General features: G+C 41.9%; 1 protein-coding gene across 3 annotated transcripts in view; it reads left to right on the top strand.

Moving 5' to 3' along the window:
* The window catches only part of JAZF1 (JAZF zinc finger 1), a 350,707-nt gene that overhangs the window by 62,020 nt on the left and 270,262 nt on the right, over positions 1–18,425 (top strand). The gene's annotated exons all lie outside the window — the stretch shown is intronic.

The following is an 18,425-nucleotide window of genomic DNA, read 5'->3' as shown; positions in this document are numbered from 1 at the left end:
TCTGTATATCTCTTTCAGGTCAAGCGTCTGCTGAAAAGCTATTGAGGATGATGCGGGAGTAAAGATACTGCTGTATGAATGCAGTTTTTACAAAACTTGGCAGTTCCTGTAAATAAGTGAAGATCATAACTTGTATTTACCTCTGTAATGTCTAGACTAGAGAATAAGAACCGTGAGTTTATAAAAATCCAGGTTGCTGTCTCTAAAAATAGAAAAGTATTTAAAAATTATGGTTCCAGTGGGGTAGTGATGAAATTTTTAGTGTTTGGTCTTGGACCAAGTGGGTAGCTATCTGGAGAAAGATGAAGTTGTTTCTATATCTCACCGTTCAAATAAATTCCATCTTGACCAGTTCAATTTATATGATCAGTATGATATTTAAAAGAATTATGAAAAGAAAGGAGGGAGAAATCAGGAAGGCATTCATAAAATGGTCTGGTCTACTTCATCTGGAAAAAGTGAAAAATGATATTTTTAACAAGGATTTCAAAATATGAATATATATTCATATCTGCTTAAAATGAAAGGACTGGAAGAAACATGTAAATTCCTTTTAACTTTGAAGTTAAAAGTTAAGCTTTTTAAACTATGACTCAAAATTCAGAAACCAGAAAAGAAAAAGATTGATAAATTAGACTAAATTCAGATTAAAAAATTTTACCTGGTGAAAAGCACAATAAGTAAATTCAAAAGACAAATAACAGTTGAGGGAAGAAATTTACAGTGGACAAAGGGCTAATCTCTCTATATAAAGAGCTCCTACAAATGAATAAGAAAATGACTGGCAAACCAGTAGAAAAATAGGCAAAGGACACAAACGTATGATTCACAGAACAAGAAATATAGATTGTCTCTAAACCAAATAAAAGATCTTCAGACTCAGACATAGTAAGAGAAATGCAAATTTAAACTAAGTAACACTTTTTACTTCATTGGATTGGCAAAAATTCTGAAATGTGATAATCGTACATTGTTGACCAGATGTGCACTATACTTCTCCTGAGAGTACAAAATTGCACAACCCTTATGCAGGCCAATTTAGCTGTGTCAAGATTACAAATGCAGTTACCCTTTGACCCAGCAATCTGGCTCTGGTACTTTTTCCCTGCAGGTACCCCTGAATACATATAAAGCGACGTATGTAGGAGGTTTTTCATTAGTCCATTGTTTGTAATAGAAAAGATTGGAAACAATTCAAATATCCATTAGTAGGAGACCAGTGAAATAAACTATGAATTATCCATACAATTGAATATTGTGTAGCATTTAAAGAGAACATGGAAACTTCATTCAGTGATATGGAAAGATCTCCAAGATATATTATTAAAATGAAAAAGCAAGGTGTAGAACAGAGTAGGTAGTGTGCTACCTTTGGTGTAGAAAGGGGGCACAGTATGAGTCTACATTTATATCTGCATGAAGAAATACTGAAAGGATAAGCAAACAGAAAAAAGAAACTTAATAAAATGGTTCTCTTTAATGAGAGGGTGGGGGGGGCAGAAAAAGGGTGAGGGTAGCACTGTTGTATTATTTTTATTTGTGAACCATGTGAATTATTATCTATTCAAAACAAAAAATAAGTTACATGTTTGTAAAATTGCATTTCAGTGGCACTTTAGCATATGTCCAAGGGCTGGAAATAGCTCCCCAGACATTTATCATCTCTTGTTTGGACTCTTGGCTACAGCCTGCTAAGTGGGTCTTGTATGTGATTTATCTGGAGCTGTGCTGTCTAGTATGGTAACCACTCACCACATCTGGCTTTTGAGTGCTTGAAATGCGGCTCTTCCAAATTGAGATGAGCTGTAAGTGTGCCAGATTTAAAGACTTAGCATGAGAAAAGAAGAATGTAAACTATCTCACTATCACATTAATAATTTTCAAAATATTGACTGATAATAGTGAATGATAACAGTTTGGATTAAGGGGGTTAAAATATATTATTAAATTAATTTCCCTTGTTTTTTCTTACCTTAAATGTGGCTCCTAGAAAATTTAAAATTACATATGTGGCTTGGCTCTGTGGCTCGCATTTTGTTTTTTTTTGTACAGCACTGATTTAGAGTCCTGTCCACACTTGGCCATGTCTGCCAGAATTACTTTCTTTAAAAAAGAAAAAAAGCTAAGCGTGCTTTAAAACCTTCGCTGACTCTTACAAGCCTATAGAGACCCTTTGTAATAGTCTGAGATGCTTCCTTTACCCGTTCCCTACCTCCCTCGTGAATAAACACTGCTTCTCTTCACTCCCCAGACTGCAGGCCTCTTCGTAAATATGAGCCTCTGAATGTACAGTCCCTTCTGCCTGCAATGGTCCTGAACCTCCATTTCTTTGCCTTGAAAACTCCTACTTGTCTTATAAACCCAATTCCTGTGGCCCCTTCTTTGATGACGCTTCCCTGGTTCTTCTGTCCTATTTCTTTATAGTATTTGGTAAACCTGTGTGTTCTCACGCTCATCATCTGATACCACCATTCATCTTTTCAAGGGTATTGTCACCCCCACCAGACTGTGAGCTCCTGGAGGGCAGAACCAATTGTTTTTGTGTTTCCAGAACCTGAAACTGCCAGTAAATAAACTCCAAAAAGTCACTAGGAAAAGGAGGTTGGTTGTGTTTTGTTTTGAGCACACCCATTTACCTGCCTGGCCTGTGTATTGAGGAAAGCAGGCTCAAACCCTGCAGGTCTTCGCTTGGTTACACTACCAAACGTAAGGTAGATAGCTAGTGGGAAGCAGCAGCATAGTACAGGGAGATCAGCTCCGTGCTTTGTGACCGCCTGGAGAGGTGGGATAGGGAGGGTGAGAGGGAGGGAGACGCAAGAGGGAAGGGATATGGGAACAGATGTATATGTATAACTGATTCACTTTGTTATAAAGCAGAAACTAATACACCATTGTGAAGCAATTATTCTCCAATAAAGTTGTAAAAAAAAAAAAAGATAAACCTCTTTGCATAGCAAACAAACTTATTGTTACCAGAGGGGGAAGTGGGGGGGAAAGGATAAATTAGGAGGTTGGGATTAACATATATACACTACTGTATATAAAATGGGTAAATAACAAGGACTTACTGTATAGCACAGGGAACTATATTCAGTATCTTGTAATAACCTATAATGGAAAAAAATCTGAAAAAGAATAGATATATACATATGTATAACTGAATCTCTTTGCTGTACACCTGGAACTAACACAACATTGTAAATCAACTATACTTCAATTAAAAAAAAAAAAAAAAGGAATAGACCTCTTTGGAATGTTCTAACTTTAAACAGGCCAGCCTTCTTACAGGCAGAAGACTACAAACTGCAGAGATGTCAGTAGCACCAAACCCACCATGAGTGGTGTTTTCAGGGCTGTGTTCAGACTGGAAGGTGAGAGGTGTTTGTTCAGTCAGAGAACAGAAATCTCCAGGCTGGCCGAGTGCCCGTGTTTGTAGAAGGTGAAGGTGGCAGGTGGTTGCCAGAAGGTGAAAGCACAGGTGGAGGCTGGCCGGCCATAAGAAGGCTATGAGTTAGAATAATAATGAAGTTCTCCATTATTCCATGGTCTTGTCGATCTTACTTTGGTGACCGTCTTATCTGCTTTTTAAAATTCCCGTTGTCCTCATCTGCTTGTGGGGTCTTAAGCTTTTGCTTGAAAGAGAAAATAAGAGTAATAAACAGAATATCCAGGGTTGGTGGAACAAAGATTTTAGGAAGGAAAAACTTGGAATTTTGCAGGAAACTTCTCTCCTTAGTTAAGTCACCAAAAGACTCATGTTTACACCCAGATTTTAGAAGCTTTCTTACCATTGTTCAGGATCCATTTGTTTCTTATATTACAGTTCAGATATTTCCACTAGGCAAAGCTTCTTGTGCCACGGTCATAATCAGTTGGATGGGGAATGCTTTCTTTTGCAAAACTTGGAGGGCTGGTGGTGTAGTAGGAAGCACAGTGTTTTCAGGGGGCTAGAAAAACTGGTCCGAAGCCAGGATTGCCACTTACCTAGTGGTGTGAGCATAAACAAGTTACGTCACCTCTCTAAGCCTCATTTTTCAGTAACATGAGGTTATAAACACCTCCTGGGTTGTGAGCATTGCAAGGAGAATGAACACTGGTGCTAATATGGCTCCTGGACCATGGTAGGTTTTGATAAATAGTATTTATAGCTCCAATGCGAATGTAGATTGTCTTTTACAACTGTCTGGTGTTGAATCGCCACATGAGCACGCCCCAGGCAGAAGAGGAGTGCGTCCTTTCGTAATTGTGATGGACTGCAGTGATTGCTGGACAATGGCAATCCTTAGAAACTGCTCTTCAGAGCCTCACGGTCATCTGAGCGGGGGCAGGGGGTTAGGGGTCAGGATGCCTGGCTGGAGAACTGGCTTTACCATTAGTTAGTCACATTCATTCTACCTCCTTGGTCCTGAGTCTCCTCGTTTGTAAAATGAAGGTGTTGATCTTTCCCATCTCTAAAATGCTCTAGTTCTGTCTCCAGAAAACAGCAGAAGTGTCCCCTGGTGGTTAGGCTGCGTTGTTTGTAGGGTAGCATTTCACTGTGCCCAACTCTGAGAACCTGGAAACTGCACAGCTGGACTCTGCCACCTCTGAATAGCCCTGAATCCAAGGAGTGTTCCCCTTTCCCTTTGGGATTATGTCCCAAGGCAATAGTCTTCTTTCTGGGCTCCCCATGGTCCACTTGCACATTCTCCCAGGACCCACCCAGCTGCATCTGTCACCAGATATGCTCACTTTTTTTCTGGAGTTGAGATCTGTTTCCTCCTCATTCTTCGGACAAGAGAGAGAGAATCATCATTTTAAAGAGGGAGATTAGGGCCTCCCTGGTGGCGCAAGTGGTTGAGAGTCCGCCTGCCGATGCAGGGGATACGGGTTCGTGCCCCGGTCTGGGAGGATCCCATATGCCGCGGAGCGGCTGGGCCCGTGAGCCATGGCCGCTGAGCCTGCGCGTCCGGAGCCTGCGCGTCCGGAGCCTGTGCTCCGCAACGGGGGAGGCCACAACAGTGAGAGGCCCGCATACCGCCAAAAAAAAAAAAAAAAAAAAAAAAAAAAAGGGAGATTATCAGGCTTTCTTAAAAAGTAACTTTGGTGCTTAGTAAACATTCTTATAAACATTTTGCTTTCTCTTAGGCACTTGGGGTCTGTGGTCAGCCTCCTCTGCCTCCTTGTCTTATGTGACCCCTCACCTTGAGGGCCCATCCTTCATTCTTGTTTGAGATGGAGGAACACAGCATTTTGTGTGCGTTGTGACCAGATGATTGGAGCTGACAGTAATCAAGATTTGGGGCTAATCATCATTAAAGGGTAATTTCATCGCTGCCCATAATTGATCTTGCCTTAAACCCATTATTGCACTTCTTTTGTCACATGATTAAAAAAGAAAAATATGCTCCTGGCAATAAACTTTTGAAAACGGGTTTCCTACATTCGGTTCTTTTTCAAACTGACTTTATAAATTTCAGGTGTGCCTTTATTAATGTAGTGATTTGCCTGCTTTATATTACATATTCAAAATAAGAGAAAATTGAAACAGTTCACCATTGAAGTAAATGTTACAAAATCAGCATCTGGTTTGAATAATGAGGTTTTTTTGTCCAAGTTTTGCTTCATTGAACGAGGCTAATAAAATTGCCCTTAGTTATTATGTGACTTCTTCACTAACTTTTGGTTCCTTTAAGTTGCCAATTTGGAAGCCACTAGGGTTTCCTTTCGAAAGTTCTTTCCTAGTGGTACTTGTTTTAAGTGACTCTCAGACAGCTTTTGGTCACCAGCAGGGTGGAGATGATGATACTCCCTGATCACAAAATCACGGGCTTGGGACATTTCAGGTATCTTCTCCACCATTCAAGCTGTTGGAACAAGAGCAGAGTGAAAAAAGAGATCTAGAGTTGGAATGCTAGAAATAGATGTTGGTATGGCAGCAACATAATATCCATACTATTTGAGGTCAGGTATCTAGACACTGTCTCCAAGTTCTGTTTCTACCTTGAACTCGGATGCTTGCAGAGATATAGTTGCACCTGGGTAATGATAATGCTGCTTGGAGGACACAAAGCCATTCCCACTATGGCTGCCGATAAAAACATGCACAGGCACATAACATGCCATGCACACACACATTCCTAGGAAGTTTCTTGAAGGTAACTACACTTTTTGTACTAGGTTTCCTGATCCATAGATATCCATGCTGTAATACTTACAACATACTTTCAGATTGATCATTTGGTTTTGGCTTTCAGAAAACCACTTTTAACATGGAATTGGTAGATTCTATTATCCCTCATTTACTAATGAGGAACCTCTTCAAAGAAGTATTGTGACTTATTCAAAGGTATATAGCCGTCACCTGGTAGGAAGGAATGGTATTTTATAAAGGCCTGGTTTTACATTTTATCACAAAACCTGTACTGCATGATATGATAATCCTGTATTGCACATTCTACTTCAATGAAAAGCTTGATGAATGAATGAAATGAATGAATGAAATGAACAAATGAAGAAACAAACAAACAAAACAAATTCCTGACACAACAAAACCCTAAAGGGAAGTATCTCCAGTAGTCAGATAGTAAAAGCATGGCATTTTTTAGCTAAATAGAAAAACAACAGAATATCCCTTTATCTATGAATACTTTGATACACAGATTGTTATCAAATACAAACTAGGCTGAGATTGACTATTAGTTCCCTACTTTCTTCAACCAGATGTAGCTGTCCATTGCAGTAGGGCCTTTGGGAAGCTGTAGGCAAGAAAATCAGAGCATTGGTCCATCTTGTTGAGTGGATCACAGGAAATTATCCCGCTCTACCTTTTAAAAGTTTTTCTTAACAATTGTGTTTTCTACTGTGCTCCTCACAAGGAGAAAACTTTTGGGTGGAATCGAACGAGGCTCGTGGGTATGAGCGTGAGTTCAGGTAACTGAAAGTTTGGCCACCTCTGTGGTCAGCATGTGGGCATGTCACCCACCAGATCTTAATCTTTTGGGACATTGGGACAGAAAAATAGGTTCTTCTCTCACGTTGTTGACAGAACTCCACTTTCTTTGAGAATCCTGGAATCCTTGCTCTCTCTCTTTTTTTTAAGCTTTATAATTCTTTGTAGTCAATTTTTTTCCCCTCTTGATCATGCTTCTTTTAAAATTCTAACTCTTGAAGAGCCAAATGGATGTTTTCCTTTTTTACTGATTAACATGTGTGATGTGCAAGTGTTCCTTAAAAAATACCTCATATACTTTGTAATTTAACTTTTGCAGCTTCATTCCAGGCTCTTTCCTGACAACCCCTTGCTGAATCCTACTCTTTTAAATTCCCTCAGGCCATTTTAAGATTCCAGACCTCAAATTCCTGTCTCTTTGGACTTGGTTGCTTCTCTTTTCATTATTTGGTTTCCTCATGTGTAAAATGAATGAAGTACTGGCTATTTCACAGTGTTGGTGAGGCTTAATTGAGATGGTGCAATTGGAAGTGTTTTATGAAGTGGTCAGTGCTATTATTATTGACTTTTTTTCATGGGGAGGTGATTGATACAGTTAGAGATTAGATTATTTTCAGATGAATTATGTAGGGAAGGTAGGATATCAGAGTTGCCTGAATAAGGAAAGGGATGAGCCCTTATAGATCAAGGCACCTCATCATGGGATTATTAGATCAACGAGGTACTGAGTAAGTGAATATTAGAGGAACGGATAGAACTGGCAGGGAAGAGGGAAGACAAAAGAACATGAGTTGGTTGGATTATCTAGAGAGATGAGCTTGGAAACCAAGGGAATGGGCTCTCTTGCCACCAAAATGTAATTAAAGGAGCATCACGAAACTAGGATGCTGGTGACCTTAGGCACTGAATGAATTTGGCATTGCTGGAAAGGTAAACACGAAGAGAGTTTGGAAAGTTAATCCAGCCAAGAAATTAATTGGACCTGGGTACACCTCCGTCTGCTAGGAAGAAGCAATGCTGACAGCACAGGATCTGGCACAGAGTAGGCATTGAATAAATGTTTGTTGAATTGATAAATGGCTGCAGTAGAAATGATGTAGATAACCAGTTGCAGAAGTGAGCTCAGGTTAACTATCACTCTGCCTTGAAAAAGCCTGTCCTCTGAAGAAGAGAGTCATTGCATCCCACCCAAGTGAACCTCTGCAGCCTGGGGAGGGCATGGTTTAACCCCCCCCCCCCAAGAGTATGTGTTTGTCTAGCGCAGGAAAGTGAGCTGTGCCTGGTAAGATGTGATGTAAAAGCCTTTAGTCTTATGTCTCCTATGGTTGTTTTTTTTTTTTTTTTTTTTTTCTTTTTGCGGTATGCGGGCCTCTCACTGTTGGGGCCTCTCCCGTTGCGGAGCACAGGCTCCGGATGCGCAGGCCCAGCGGCCATGGCTCACGGGCCCAGCCGCTCCGCAGCATGTGGGATCTTCCCAGACCGGGGCACAAACCCGTATCCCCTGCATCGGCAGGCGGACTCTCAACCACTGCGCCACCAGGGAAGCCCTCTCCTATGTTTTAATTTGAAGGTCACTGCTAGTTTAATAAATGATCCCTATGAAATCGTTTTAGTTCTATTTTAGGATCTGGAAAGTGGAGCTTTGTATGCGTTCTTTGACAGTAAACTAAGTTAGATGTGTGTGTCCAGTGATGGTAACAGTGACTCCGTGTATTCTTTCCTTTGAACCACTATAGAATGGCATTTTGTTCTGTTAATATTGTAACCTGTGGAGTCACTATGTCCTTTATTCCTCCTTTGTTTGTGTACCTTGATGACATTTTACTTAATCTTGTATCTTGTCTGGTCTCTGCTGGTCTGCTGTGGGTGGTCGTGGTCTCTGGCTTTCACAGGTGCAATGTAATTTTTGGTTTATGAGGACGATTGAAACATTAGATCCTATGTTCCTGGCTCTTTCATGCTGTATATCATGAAACACATCCCCAGCTGAGGTTTCATCACTGTGGTGTGCAGAGCACAGTGACTACAGGTATCAGAAGATCCTCTGCCCTCCAAAGCCTTTTTTTTTTTTACTCTAGGTCACCTGGCACAGAGACGAGCATGACTCCTGCTTCCGTTTTCTGCAGGCTACTTAGCTCAGCTACTCTGTGGTTTAACCTTTGCCTAGTATGGATGTGGTTTTTGAATATACAGAAGTGCTTCAAGAGACTGGTTGTAGAACACTGCACATGATGAGAAATGCCTCAAGACACTTCACTCAATAAGAGCTGGAAACCTACTCTTGTGGAAGGTGTGTGGGTTGGTTGGTACTTGAGAGACAAATTATAAGGCACACCTGTAAGACTGGGAGATTTAGGTGACAGATTAATTTGATGTTTGTAGTTTGAGTCATTTGGAATTGCTTAAAGTTTAGCTGCTTCTGCTGCAGTTAGAAATTGGTAGTCACCTTTGTTCTCTCTTTCTGAGATAAAGCAACTGGGATATAATTTAAATAACTTTCCCAAACTTGAAACCTGTTAGCAACTGAGGAAGTCCTGTAACCCCACAGATTTCTCCAATCCCAGCCCTGTGTTATCCCCCTAGACCATGGGGCCTGCATGGAAGATGAAAGTGTAAACATGTGAGCCTATATTTCCTAAGGCAGTGGAATTTTGTCTCTTGGTTATATGGAGTACAGTATTTCAAAGTGGTATTATGTATGGTGTTCTGAGCTGAAAGGAATATTTATATGGAGCCTGTCGGAGGTGTGCTTGGTATGAAAACCATAAGTGATTTGCCTCACTGATTTGTTTAAAATTCTCAAGCATTGTGCTGTACTAGCATAGCTTTTATTCACTGATTCTCCTTTACAGTGGAGGGAAAATGACCCATGTGGTAAATGAAATAAATATACTGGACTTGATCCTTAGAGCAGGAGAGACCTGTAACATTTATGTTAGAAGGTGATCCCTCTGTTCCTTCTGCTTGGCAGAAGGCCTGGATGTGTAATGAGGTACTCACATGTGTCAGATCTCATGTCTCCCAAGAACCTGGGGTTATCTTGTAACACTTGAGTTCTATTTATTGAAATGACGACATGTCGTAATGGGAGCACTGATGTGCACCAAGCCAGGTGCAAGGCTCTGTGAGAAGCTGATGGAAGGAGTGCCTATTGGAACATTAACTCCAGATTTCCTCACTTGTATGTGATAAAAATATCAAACCCAGTATGGAGTCAAGAGCAAGTGAAAAAAAAAATCATTGCTCTTTGAAAGAAAAAAATGTCACATCAGCAATACTAGTGAATTTCTGTGTTTGTAATCCTTGGGTCTGATATGGATTCTTTTTTTTTTTTTTTTTTTTTTTTTTTTGCGGTATGCGGGCCTCTCACTGTTGTGGCCTCCCCCGTTGCGGAGCACAGGCTCCGGACGCGCAGGCTCCAGACGCGCAGGCTCAGCGGCCATGGCTCACGGGCCCAGCCGCTCCGCGGCATATGGGATCCTCCCAGACCGGGGCACGAACCCGTATCCCCTGCATCGGCAGGCGGACTCTCAACCACTTGCGCCACCAGGGAGGCCCTTTTTTTTTTTTTTAGAAATTTATTTATTTATTTATTTATTGCTGGCTGTGTTGAGTCTTTGTTGCTGCACATGGGCTTTCTCTGGTTGCAGCGAGCGGTGGCTACTCTTTGTTTTGGTGCACGGGCTTCTCATTGCCTTGGCTTCTCTCATTGCGGAGCATGGGCTCTAGGCACACGGGCTTCAGTAGTTGTAGCACGTGGGCTCAGTAGTTGTGGCTCATGGGGCTCTAGAGTGCAGGCTCAGTAGTTGTGGCGCATGGGCTTAGTTGCTCTGCGGCATGTGGGATCTTGCCGGACCAGGGCTCGAACCCGTGTCCCCTGCACTGGCAGGTGGATTCTTAACCACTGCACCACCAGGGAAGTCCCTGATATGGATTCATTTGTTTTCTCTAGTTGTGCTAGAATATGTAAAGCATGTTATACGCCGAAATAAAGTATAAGATGTAAGACACCATCCACAGGCAAGATTATTCTTGATACCTGCTGAAAACCTCCAAGTGTGCTTGGATTGGGTCCTAGCAGAATGAATCATGTGCGAGCCTGTGTGTCATCCTTAAAACAGTTCCCCCTTCCATCTGATCCTTCTTGGGACTGCGTTGTTACTTCCAGAAGAGAGTCCAGATACAAAATAATTTGGGTTATTTTGTTGTTGTTTGTTTTGTTTTTTTTAATGTTTATTTATTTATTTATTTGGTTGGGCCAGGTTTTAGTTGCGGCAGGCGGGCTCCTTAGTTGCGGCATGTGAACTCTTAAGTGCGGCATGCATGTGGGATCTAGTTCCCTGACCAGGGATCGAACTCAGGCCCCCTGCCTTGGGAGTGTGGAGTCTTAACCACTGCGCCACCAGGGAAGTCCCATTTGTTTTGTTTTTTGTTTGTTTGTTTGTTTGTTTGTTTGCGGTACGCGGGCCTCTCACTGTTGCGGCTTCTCCTATTGCGGAGCACAGGCTCCAGACGCCCAGGCTCAGCAGTCATGGCTCACGGCCCTAGCTGCTCTGCAGCATGTGGGATCTTCCCGGATCTGGGGCACGAACCCGTGTCCCCTGCATCGGCAGGCGGACTCTCAACCACTGCGCCACCAAGGAAGCCCTGTTTTGTTTTTAATGAAGGAAAAAGAAGCTGAGTTTGATGAGGATGAGTTGCAGTATTCTCACGGAGTGAGTCACATAAAGTGAAAACTGAAAGCCTTCTCTGTAGCAACTTCTGTAATTCTTTCTGATTGATTCTCTCCTTCCTCCTGCTTCTTGGGTAATGAAGCCTCCACATCATGATGTGAAAGGAACAAGACAGGCTTGGTATGTTGCTGACAAGCAGAATCTCACAATTAAGCTGATTAGGTCTTAAATCAGTCAGTTTTCTGACTTTGATGTTAGGGTCTTTAATAGGATATAATTTTATAAGTTGCTTTTTTCTAAAGGGGCTGGAGGGTCTGATGAAGGGAATCGTCTTGGAAAACTCAAGGCTGAGCCCTGTAGGACTGGCTTACTCTCACCTCTGCCTGCTCCGTGAATGGAGCAGGCACTGCTGCTGGGCTCAGGTGTCCCACGATGCAGTATTATCCACTTGAAAACCCTTATGTGTTCAGCTTAATTAGATTAATTACCTTGCTCTCCAGGATTCACAGTGCTTTGCAGTTTAGCTGCAGTGAGTAAATGTTAGTTTTGAAAGTAAAAGCTACTATTATTGGCCTCTAAAGGGCTATGGTTTTTTTGCAACTCATAAAGAGGAGCTTTAAACAGTCATTCCAGCCAAGATGGAATATAGGTTAGTAAATCTGTCTTCTAACTGAGTTTTCTACTTGGCTGTGTGGCATCTGCATTGAGAAGAGGGTTCTAACTCCGTGTCATTTCTGTTTGGTGCCTCCTAAAGTAATTCTGGGTGTATCATCATGAAACATGCTGTTTTCTGTATCTCTTGGTGTTAATAGAGTATTTTGTATACTCTTAGTTTCCAGATGGAGATCTTTGAACAGAACCCAAGCTTCTGTCCATTGAGAGTTTGCACAGAAGGGGCTTCCCTGGTGGCGCAGTGGTTGAGAGTCCGCCTGCCGATGCAGGGGACACGGGTTCATGCCGTGGTCCAGGAAGATCCCACATGCCGTGGAGCGGCTGGGCCCGTGAGCCATGGCCGCTGAGCCTGCGCGTCCAGAGCCTGTGCTCCACAACGGGAGAGGCCACAACAGTGAGAGGCCCGCGTACCGCAAAAAAAAAAAAAAAAAAGAAAAAAGAAAAGAGAGAGAGTTTGCACAGAAATCTACCGTGGGTGAGACATGGTTGTCATCAGGCTTCTGATACACAATAAAGGGAGATCAGGCATTCTCTGGACTCTTAAGTGATCACACTTAATCTTTTAATCTCTCCTTCTGTCTTTCCACATTCTTCTCCAAGGGAGGACAAAAATCCCAACTTGTGATTAAGATAATAATTTGTAGGGTTAGACATTGAGTGGATCTATGAACCTAATCCTTTACAGAATCCTAGTGTGGGAATTTCCCATCACCACCTTTGTACTGAAACAGGTAAGTTAAAAGGGAGGTGGGGAATCGTAGTTCAAGTTTCAAGCATGACTAATTCAGGCCATATCTGGTAAGATTTGGGATATATCTTCAATATAATAGAAATGATAATAACACCATCCACATATTGATCTAAGTGTCAAATTATTCAGTAGTTACTTTCACATTCCTGATTTTCATGTGTTCCTTATGTAACTCTGAGAGAGGTAAGCACAGGTACCTTTTAATCCTATTTATTTATTCAATAAATATTTATTCAGTGCCTGCTATGTGCCAGGCTCTGTTCTAGGTACTAGATCAGGAGCAAAACAATAAAAAATTTCTGATTTTGTGGAACTTACATATTAGCTGTGGGGAGATAGACCATAAATAAATGAAGCGAGTGAAGTACAAGTTACGTTGGGTAGTGAAACTGCTATGAAGAAAAAGAAGACAAGGAAAGGGGACAGGGAGTGTGTTACTGGGGTGTGGGAGTCATAATATTAAAAGGGGTGGCAGGGGAATCACCTCAGTGAGAGACATGGATCTGGAGGAGGTAAGAAGCTAGCTATCTGGGAGAACAGTATTTCAGGGAGAAGGAACAGCTAGTCCAGTGGCCCTGTGGTGGGAGCCTGCTTGGTTTGTTTGAGGAACCACACGGAGGCCAGTGGGGCTGGTGGAGTGAAGATAAGGGTAGCGGGAGATGAGGGTGTGCACCTGTAGGCCAGCACAAAGAGTTTGGTATTTTATCTCTGGGAAATGCAGAACCTTTGGGGGGTTCAAGCCGAAGAGTGACGTGATAGATCGACACTTTAATAGTATCAGTCTGGCTCCCGTGCTCAGAAGATACTGCAGGGGGCATGGGTGGGAGCAGGGAGACTGGTTAGGGGGCTCCTGCAATAATAATAATCCCAGACGAAGAGAGTGGTCCTGGACCAGGGTGGTAGCTTTGAAGGTGTGGTGTGAAGTGGTAGGGTTCTAGGTATATTTTAGAGGTAGGGTCAATAGACTTGCATTTATGGTATGAGGGAAAGAACGAAGCCCAGAGTGACTACTGAGCTTTTGGCCTGAGCAATGAGAAGAATTCGGTTGTCATCAGCTGTGGTGAGGAGGTCTTGAGGGCTGGAGGGAGGTCACGCTCTCAGTTTGGGCCACGTTGAGTTTGAGATGCCTGCCAGACCTCCAAAAAATTATCTCCAGTGGGCAATTTTTGATATTCGAGCCTGGAATTCAAGGAAGAGGTCAGAACTGAAAGTGGATACTTAGGAATAGTAGGGTTATCAGTGGAATTGAAGCCATAGACTGGCTGAGAGTGGACAGAGTGGAGCAGAGGTCAAGGGTTGAATCCTGGGCACTGGGACGATGAGCAGCTAAGAGGCATAGAGGAACCAGCAAAGGAAACAGAGACGGAGCCGGCAGGAGAGCTAGGATGGACATGGGCTGGAAGCCAAATCTAAGTTCTCAGGGCAGAGGGAGTTGGTTGTCTCTGTCCTGTTGCAGTAGGTCAAAACTGATTCCATCAATTGGTCATAAACTGAGGCCATGATAAATTACTCACCAGGGTACATGGCTGGGAAATAGCTAGATGAGGGCTCAAAGCCAAGTTCACTTTCTTTCTGCCAGGAGTGTCCTCTGGCCATACCTGACCTTTGTGTGCCCTTTTATGTCATCACATGCTTCTTGCACTGGAGGTGGTATTGCACATGTCTGCACATTTTCACAGTTTCAACAGCAGTCTCCCATGCTTTTGTTTTTCAGTTTGTATGAGAATTTTGGTCTCTCATATCTTTTGTGTAAATATGGAATGTGTGTTCATTGTAGAAAATTAGAAAAATGGATGAGCAAAAGGGGACAAAGTTAAAATCATTAATAATAATTGTACCACTCAGAGATGACCATGCTCACAGATTGATAGTATATGTCCTAGTCTTTTTTCCAGCCATATATATGGACATACATATTCTTTTCAAAAGATGATTCTGTACTAAATATATAATACAATAGTTATATAACCTTTTTTATAATCTTTTGTACCAATAGCAGTGAGTGTCCATCATGGTGTCCATATTGTTTTGTTTTGTTTTTAATTAATTAATTAATTAATTTTTAATTTATTTCTTTTTGGCTGTTGGGTCTTCGTTGCTGCACGCGGGCTTTCTCTAGTTGCGGCGAGCAAGGGCTACTCTTCGTCGCGGTGCGCAGGCTTCTCATTGCGGTGGCTTCTCTTGTTGGGGGGCATGGACTCTAGGCGCATGGGCTTCAGTAGTTGTGGCATGTGGACTCAATAGTTGTGGCTCATGGGCTCTAGAACGCAGGCTCAGTCGTTGTGTCACACAGGCTTAGTTGCTCTGTGGCATGTGGAATCTTCCCGGACCAGGGCTCGAACCCGTGTCCCCTGCATTGGCAGGCGGATTCTTAACCACTGCGCCACCAGGGAAGCCCTCCATATTGTTTTATATCTTAAAAAAAACACAAAAACAGTGCTTGGATATCTGTCTATAGTATAGTTTGTCAAGGTCATGGTGATAAGAAGTAATCTAGGGGTCACCTATGGGAATTAACCAAGAAATAAGAGTGATAATAATGGGAAGAGTTTATATTCATTGAGCCCTACCATGCACTAGGCATTGTTGCCAAGCATTTTATTTGTAGTATGTCATTTAATTCTCCCAACAATCCTTTGAGGTAGGCACTGTTATTATCTCCATGTTCGTAGTTGAGACCCCAAGAGATAAAGACAGGGACATCTGCTCATGGTTACAATGCAGCCAGGGTTGGAGCTGGGATGGATTGGGACCCAGTCAGTCCAGCTCCAGCCAGGGCCCAGAGCATTCTCCGCTTTCCATCTCGTATCTCTCACTGTAGTTGCATATTTGACCCAGTACTCACTGTCCCATCAGCTTCTCCTTCCCCATTGCCTTCGTGGGGGAGCTGAGCAGGCAGGATGGTGGATGAGAGCATGTGCTGGGCTCTCTTCCCGCCCCAGTCACTGACACATGTTTGATGAGGTGCCTCTATTCATCTGTGGTTCAGGTAGAAAATTAGGGTTTTACTCCTCGAGGTCTCCTCTGTTAAAAAGTTCTATATCTAAAAGGATCCCAGGTCATATTAATCCCTTCAGGCTTAAAAAAAAGTGACATTTCAGCCCATTAGTTAGATATGTGTTTTTTTTTTTTTTTGTACAGATTCTGAAATATACCAGGCACACACTTTGAGTGGACTTAAACGTTAACTGTCAGTTCCTTTTGTGATTCCTTTTTCAAACCTTCTGTGCATCTTAGTTTTGTTAGATATTCTCAGGGTGGAATAAACATACTGTATAACGTGTAGTAGTGTAAATAAGTAATGTATAGTATATAGCATATAACTGGGTGTCTGCGATAGAGATGTACTTATATGTAGCACACAGCAATAGTTAAAATGTTGACAAGTTGGAATGGCAGACATATCAGATGAATTGCGTTTGAAATAATAGTGGTTATATTTGTAAAATTAATGTGGCCCAGTGAGAATAAAAAGGGAACTCCTTATTAAGACGCCCCTGTTTTTACCTGTAAAGCTGTTGGAATTGACTGCTTACTTCATTAAGTCACTAAACATCATGCTTCAAAGCAGTACTGAAAATGCAAACTTCCATGCAAATCACTTCAGTATTATTCTCCTTGTAGGTGCTCAGATTACATAATCTCTAACTACTACCACCAGCTCAGTGTTAGATTAAGTAAAAGCCTTATCTTCATCCAAAAGTAGATAAGTGATGCTTAAGGTTTTTAGCCCAACACAGAGCACGGTGTTTCCACACAAATGCGCAAAACTACTTCTTGGTGGTCCTACGGTCACTTTCCACCGAATTGGTCCAGCTGTTCTCGTTATTCTGGTCTTCCAGGCAGACCTATGCTGTTCAGAATATTGACACGAGTTTTTAAAAGCAGTGCCTACTGGTGGTGATCTTGTGATTCTGTTTTCTTTTCCATCCTCATCCTCCCTTAGCTTTGCATGTAGAGTGATCAGAAAATAAAGGCACTTCTGTGGTGGGTTAAGTTCAACTGAGCTCTTTCCTAGGAAACCAGTAATGCTGCTTATGGAGCCTTTACATGCTGTCTCTAAAAAACAGGACAGTAAATTAAACTTAAAGGGTCATCCTTAGCATTCGGATGCTGTCTGAGTCCTGACATCCATACCTCTGAAAGTACCCATCCCTGTTCATAAGCTGGAAGGCTCCTCATTCCACGAAGAATTTTATCTTGTTAGTTATGAATACTTAAGTTCTACCCGAACAGTCCATAGTTTCAGAACGATACCATTTTTCATGTGGATTGGTAGTGGTTTACTTTACAGAAGTTTTAGGCAAGCCCAGAGATGCTCATCTAAAGCCCTGAGTTCATGTAAGGACTGTGGTTTATAAAAATGCTCTTATGTGTTTTTTTTATAAATCCTGGTTTATAGTTTGTTCTGAACGTGATTTATGAACAGAACTATGACTCATTTACTAAAGCCAGTGGGTTTCTCCCCTCATCCTCTCTTCAAACTTGTCTCTTTCTCCCTTTTAGTAAATTGTATAGAGTATGGAACATACTGTTCATTTCTCTTCCTTCCAACATTGGCTTTCAGACTAATTAACAGAATAAAGCAAGCATCTTTCAAAACTTTGACTTTAAGTACTTGGATATATATCATCAGAACTATTAAAAAGAACAGGATGTTAGTGTGCCTCTCCTCCCTCAGCGAGCACAGAAACTTCTCTTGGCAGTTGCCGGTATTGAGGCCGGCCAAGTGTAGCTCTAAGCACCAAAATCTTAGAGATGAAAAAGCCACATCTCTTTGTAGGAAAGTGAAGACCCTCTTCTTGTTCATTCGTTCTGGTTTTGTCACTGGGTAGCTTTTGAGAATACATTAACAAACTGATCCATGTTATACACTCCCCCTCCCTCCATTTTGGTGAGATTCCAAAGCTTGGTAGATTTAACCTTTCTAAACTGGAATTTATTAGCTGTAAAAAGTGCTTTTTAGCCTTACTGGAAGTTGTGAATAGACAGTGAAAACTTCATAGAATTTTTTTCAGTCAGTCTGAATACAAGTTAAAAAGAATATCCCTACCCCTTTAGCATTGAAATTTGGGGATGGGGCTGTGTTGGCTGAGTATAGGATAAGAGAAGGGATATTGGACATTTGGACAAAGTACACTATACTCTTTGAAGAGACCAGTTTCAGTTCCATTAATGCAAATAATTGCCGCAGTATTCTAAGTCATGTTGGCCAAGTTGTTAGAAATAACAGAAAGTCAGGAATGAGGGGTTGGCAGCCCTCAATCTTGGTCCTAACTTTGCTCTGCTGCTTATTAGGAAAAGTTAGAGTAGCTCATGGCTGCCTACCATGTCCGAGAGAGAGAGAGGACATTTAATTAAGAACATTTAGCTTTGTTTTGTGAACAGTTTCAGAAGA

The sequence above is a fragment of the Mesoplodon densirostris genome, chromosome 9, assembly GCF_025265405.1.
Source record: "Mesoplodon densirostris isolate mMesDen1 chromosome 9, mMesDen1 primary haplotype, whole genome shotgun sequence".
Taxonomy (NCBI): domain Eukaryota; kingdom Metazoa; phylum Chordata; class Mammalia; order Artiodactyla; family Ziphiidae; genus Mesoplodon; species Mesoplodon densirostris.
This window is presented reverse-complemented; position numbering and strand designations above follow the sequence as displayed.